This window comes from Nicotiana sylvestris, chromosome 8 (genome assembly GCF_000393655.2).
Source record: "Nicotiana sylvestris chromosome 8, ASM39365v2, whole genome shotgun sequence".
Classification (NCBI taxonomy): Eukaryota; Viridiplantae; Streptophyta; class Magnoliopsida; order Solanales; family Solanaceae; genus Nicotiana; species Nicotiana sylvestris.
In genome coordinates, this window is record NC_091064.1 from 111980628 (window position 1) to 111987494 (window position 6867).

Genomic DNA, 6867 nt, shown 5'->3' on the forward strand with positions numbered 1-6867 from the left:
TGCTTCTGCTAAGCATTTGCCTGAATCAATTAGGAACTGAGTTTGGTTACTTATAGTTGTTAGTTCAAATCAGAAATGTAAAAGGAAGGTTTTGTTTAGTTATAGTTCTGAATTGGAGGGCATATGCACTTGTGCACCACATGTGCATTGTGCACAACCTGTGTTCTGCATAAGGGCTTTTTGAATTAAATAGTTTGACAGCATATGCTGTCAGACTACATTCTGCTGCCCATATTCTGCTTTAGTTTCAGAAATAATAAGCATTACTCAAAAGGTAAGCCTGCCAAGGGAATATCATGGGGTTGTGTGCTTATTTAAATAGTGAGTGGAAACTGAAAAGGGGTAGCACATGGGAGGGTGTTCTGATTGTCTAAACAGGCTGTTAAAGGGGTGATTTGAGGCTTATAAAAGGGAAGGACTTCCATCAGTTAAGGGGGACCTGAAGATATACACATATAGACATAGACACACACATATTAACACACACAAACATCAGATAGATCCGAGAAGAGAGAGCAAAATACATACACATACACACATAGACAGGCACACAGCCCTTAAGATAGACATAGATACACACACACAGACAGAGACAAAGAGAATACACACAGAAAACTTAGTTTGGAGTTTGAGAGTTGAAGTTCTGAAAAGCAGAAAACTGGAAAAGAACTCTGTTTGATAGCACAGACAGACAGAACTAGAAATTGCATTCTTCTTGCTGTCTTGATTTCAATGGTCTTGACCTGTTTATCCGATACTGATTTCTTCTAAATCCAACTGAGTCTGCTGGTTGTTTGTTTGGTTTACTCTGGGACTTGGTCTAGCTGGGATTTTGATTCTACTCCAATTATTTTGCTTGTTGTTGCTGCTGCTATTCTGTTTCTTGCTGCTGCTGATTTCCCTATCTTCTTCCTCTTCTCCTTTGCATTTTCAGTATTTCCAGGTACACATCTCGAGTCTCACATTGGTGTAGCTGATTGTAACATTGAAAAGCATGAATCGAAAGATCTGAAGAATTTTTAATCATCTGTTGCCTTATTTATAGCTTTGCGAATATTGTTAAAATTGTATAAATCCTTTAACTTGTAGCCTAATAGAGAATACATTAGTAAGTTTGTACTTAATTAATGTTTATTTGAAACTGTGGTGTTTGATTCGTTTAGTAGCATACAGGATGTAAATATAACTCATGGAATGTGAAACTATTTAGTGCGATTGTTAAAATTAAATTCACTCTTTCAGCATGCTTTGAATAAGTAGGGGCAAATGGCTGTTAAATCTAGCCAAATATAATACAGTTTTTGAATCACCTAGTTTCGATTTCTTTAGGTAGTTTATAGGACTAGTTTTAAATATCATCGGTAGTATTCTTTAATAAGGAATTCTATTAACCCTGTTTAAGCAAGTTAATCTAAATTCGACTTAAAGATGTTTGTTCGGATTAAGTGTTGTATTTCGTTAGCATAAACGGATTTCTTTGTCAAATTAAAGCATTTTTCCATTGAAGTATAATGTTTTCCAAACTTTGTAAATAATTAACCATAAGAATCCGGATTAGGCCAAAGCATATAATTAAATTAGCATGTACCTTTTTCTTCTTGTTTTAGAGACAAACGCATTAGAAATGTAGACACTTTAGGATATCCTTTTCTAAAATAGAGACGAGCCTCGCCAAATAAAACGCAAAATTGCGGGGCCCTCAATAAATAACCATAATAATTTTTTTAGAATTCGGGATAGGCCGTTTAGTGAATTTCATGGCCTTCTACAATAACGCGCTAGACTCTTTAGGCGCGGCTTAATAATTTAACCTTCTTAAACTCGGGTGCACATTGATGTGACCCGAATCCAAATCTCAACGGAGTCGAAATGTGTTAACAACTACGGGTGCATTGATTGTGACGCGGTTCGAGATGCATTTTCACGACGTTGCAATTCTATGTAAATAAATGATAATAATAAAAGCGGTTTAAACTTAATAAAAACACATAAGTCAAAACATGTATTTAAATCAGATATTTAGCCATTATAACAATTTAAGCGACCGTGCTAAAACCACGGGATTCGAGGGTGCCTAACACCTTCCCTCGGGTCAACAGAATTCCTTACTTAGAATTTCTGGTTCGCAGACTTCATGTGGAAAAGTCGAAAATTTCCTCGATTTGGGATTCAAGATAAACCGGTGACTTGGGACACCAAAAACCAAACCTTTCCCAAGTGGCGACTCTGAATTAAATAAATAATCCCATTTCGAATATTGTCACTTAAATTGGAAAAACTCCCTCGCGCATTTAACCCTTCGGGGCGGGGCGCTCAAAAAGGAGGTGTGACAACTATAATGAACTTTCTTAAGTTGTTACGGTGTAGTTAAACTGCCTCTTGCTATATATATATATATATATATATATATCGGCGAATATATATGCCAAGTTATGTAGTACACAATTTTTAAGAATTATGTCAATATATGAAAGTATAAAATATAAGTTCGACGAATGACCAATGTGGATTGTCGTATCGTCACTTGTTTGTCGAGGTCAAGATGATGGAATATTATGGCTAGTTTATTATTTACTTATTTTAGTTTTATGAGATATAAAAATATATTCCTAATGTATGTTGTTTTCATCCATTTAGATTACGTTGTTATGATCATGATTCTTGCTGTGGACAATAATGTCTCGTAAGAGTAATGTAAAGTTAGCTACATGAAAACATGATATGATAGAGACTATCCAATATTGGGATCCGTTTGACATCTGTTTTATTTATCGACGTTGAAAACAAAAGAGGCACATGAAAATAGTTTCTGACGAAATTGATAGTATATCCTTCATTTTCACAGGGGAAAAATACATAATTCTTGGATAAATACATATTTGGTAGCAGATTCACTGTTATAATTGCTACATGTAAACATTGTTATTATATCCTCTAACGATCACCCATGTACTATTGTATAAGCTTTTTCAGAGGTCCAAAATTTTTGTCTTTTTCTCGCAGATTTGGTTTGCGAACCTAAAATGTAGTAATTGTTTCTGTGTTAAAATAGTGATTAAAGAAGGACCAATACCCTTTTGAAATTCTTTTTACAAATAATTAAGTGTCACAAATTTAGAACTATTGTTTTCAAAATACAAATTTTTAGGAGTTTTAATTAATATGTGTTTTTTGTAATTTGAGAATGAATATGCAGGTCTTTTGCAATAAATATGATTCGATAGTGTTTATAGACTATTTCGTTCATCTTTTGTCGCCCACTTCTTTAACGTAATTTGACAAAATTAGACGTTCTGAATTTCATTCTCCCTTTAAGGTTTAATTTCTTTAACATTCAGTTCATTTGGTGAAACAAAAGTAAATTATTCCTTCATAAATCGTACTAATTTATTAGTTCATAATACCAACCATAAGAACCACATTAAATAATTACATAAAATAGTACTTATTTAATGATATTATCATAAAATAAGTATAAATTTTATCGTTTCTCTCACAAAGAGTTATATCTTTTCAATAAAATAATTAATCTTTCACGTCATTTTCTCGTCTTTTCGTGAATTTTTATGAATCAGATATTGCCAAAGTTTGGACTAAATTTGATACTGCAGTAGACTCTTTCACTGGGTGGTCTTGCAAGTGCACATTGTTATACATATACAGAATCTTAGTAAGTTGATGAAAACTAATTTGTATGTTATCATATCCTATATAAACCTTGGTTAAGCATTTGAGAGAGTTCATGGCTGAAAAATTAGGTCTCATATCTCGAAACATGCCAATATGTAATAATGCTATTAATATTTCAAAATAACAAGCCATCTGAATGAATACTGTTTACCTCGAAAAATGTGAGTAACAATTAAAGATGATTTGTGGTTTTAAAGATATGTGATTTATTCAAATACTAGTAAATATACAAGTAATATTAGGTTTAAATAAGAAGAATTGATGAACCAAATCAGTATTGTTAGAGCGACGGGGACCTCGAGCTCGATTATCTCGGGGGCCTCGAGGTCAGTTTAGAGCAAATAAAGTAAGAACAATAAAGTTAAAACAATAAAGCTAAAGAACAATTGTGGAGCACGAGAAAAGCAAAGTAGAATGTTCTATTGCAGTGAATAATGTGTGCTTTACAAATGATTGGGGTCCCCTTTATATAGGAGGAGAAAACCCAAATATAGTACATTCCTAATTGTGGTAAAGAATTCTATTGGTACATGTGTATAACAACCTAGTACTTACATGTTCCGACTCGTACAAATCTTATACTTTAATTTATGTCTTGATCCACGTGTTCTTGAGAAATTCCCGCTATTCCTTGAGTGTCATCGAAATTGTACTGCCCTCGATGTAGGTCATGTCGAGTCTCTGATTTGCTCCCTCAAGGCATGCATTTTCCAGTCAGCTCTAATCTTTGCTTCGTGCTGTCCGAATTCGAACCCTGGGGTTCCGTTAAGTCCTCGAAATCGAGCTCTCCTATTTCGACCATATATAGATAGTCCCCGCATTTTTAGAATGCAATGATATGAAACGTTTTGAATTCCCGAAGTCCTTTATGATGTAATCACTTTATGACGTAAGAATTGAGATGACCGAAGCATCTCGTCGGTTCTCTTCCCCAAAAAGCAATAAATGCACGTCAGAATCGCTCGGCCATCAATACTAATGAACCGTCGCTGCCTTCGTCTACATATACTTGTCTCCTCCTCTCATTAAGGACTTTTTCACCTTGCAACACCTATTCTCTTCTATATGTTTCCTTTTCACCTCCAGTTCCTCCGTCGCATCGGCTCAAAACCTCACCGGTTCATTCATTTATTCCTTCTTTTTCTAAAGCACTGATGGTAAAAACTTCCAAGTCCGTTCCTCAGAAAGAAGGGAACTCTACTTCTACTTCCCATCCAGCCGGTGGTAAACCACTGGCGCTCCACGAGATCGTACCAAGCAAATTTTCCTTAAAGAAGGACTTTATAATAGAGAACCCTCCCGACGTCGCCGGCCGTCGAGAGCATACATCGAGGTACATAAGGTCAATCGAAGAAAATTACCTTGATGCTGTGAGGACGGAGTGTAAATGGGGAGAGAAGGTCGTTCTGCAAATACCTTCCCGAGGAGAGGACATCACAACTTACGTAGAGGGGTTCCTAAGTGTATACACATACCCCTTTATGTTGGGTCCCCTCGACCCGCTCGTGCTTGAATTCTGCCAAAGATATCAAGTAACCCTGGACCAGATTCATCCTTCCTTTTTGCGGATCGTAATAATGATGAGGTTCTTCAGCGAAAAGGCCGGGCTCGAGTTCACTCCTAGCCACCTCATCTGATTATATCGACCTCAACATTTTCGAGGTTTAATCAAACTCCAATACTGATCAACCAAGACCTTCTTCGCCAGTAATGACGAAGGCAAGGATCGAGGTTGGATGAGCTAGTTTATCCGGGCGAGGACCGTCGATATTATTCCCAAGGAGTTCCTGTCATTCCCCGAGGAATTGAACTTCGAACGTGAGTGGAATTCTTCATTTTTCTTTTCCATAAATTTTGCTAAACTTCGCATAATTACTCCTTTCTCTCTCCACAGCGGTTCCGTTGATGCCTAATGCGATTCTAGACCTGGGGGAATGGGTAATCGGGTTTTGGTTCGAACCTCGGGGTTTGACCATGTGCGCCCGGGAGTGATTTTTGACTTTTTGGGTAAAACTTTGGAAAACTGATTTTTTATGCATTGGGGTTGATTCATTTAGCGTTTATTGATGTAATTAAGTAACTTGTGGCTAGATTCGAGCAAATTGGTGGTGGAATCAAGGGCTAAAGCTATAATTGAAACGTGAATTGTGTTCGTGGCATCGAGGTAAGTGTTTGGTCTAACCTTAGCTTGAGGGATTAGGAGTTGTGTCTATTTGCTACGTGTTAATTGTGGAATACGACGTATAGGCATGGTGACGAGTATCTATACGTCGATGTCAAGCATGCCCGTGAGTCTTGTGTTGTAAATTGTTATGACTCTGTTAGGGTTCATTATGCCTCCCATGTTATTTTGATATTATTGTTTCCTTGTCGGGATATTGTTGAGATATTATTGTTCCCTTGCCGGGATATTGTTGAGATATCGTTGTTCCCTTGTCGAGATGTTTGTTTGATATTATTGCTCCCTTGCCGGGACTCTTTGTGATTATTTTGGGCTTGTAACTGGGAGCGGGTGGTACGCCTACCATAAGATATAATGAAATGGGAGGGGGTAGTACGCCTACCACAAGATATAATGAAATGGGAGTGGGTGGTACGCCTACCACAAGATATGATGAAATGGGAGCGGGTGGTACGCCTACCACAAGATATAGTTAAATGGGAGTGGGTGGTACGCCTACCACAAGATAAGTATAATGGGAGCAGGTGGCACGCCTGCCATGAGATAAATTAAATGGGAGTGGGTGGCACGCCTGCCACAAGATATGAGAAATGGGATCGGGTTGCACACCTACAACAAGATGTGAACTGAAAGTGAAATCTGCCTTTGTTTTCCTTAACCTAGTCAGTATTTGGATTTTGGTTCCCTATAATTCTCTTGATATTCTATTTTTACCTGTTATTCATCGAAGCATGTTTCCCCTTCCCATCTTTATTTGTTTATTCTGCTTTACTTTCCGTTGTATATTATATAACTGCACAAGTTTATTTGGTAGTCTGGTCCTAGCCTCGTCACTACTTCGCCGAGGTTAGGCTAGACACTTACCAGCACATGGGGTCGGTTGTGCTGATGCTACACTCTGCACTATGTGCAGATCTTGGAGCAGCTCTTAGACCGTAGCTTTGAGGCTTCTTTCAGTCCTCCCGGAGATCCAATGTAGACCTGCAGGCGTCCGC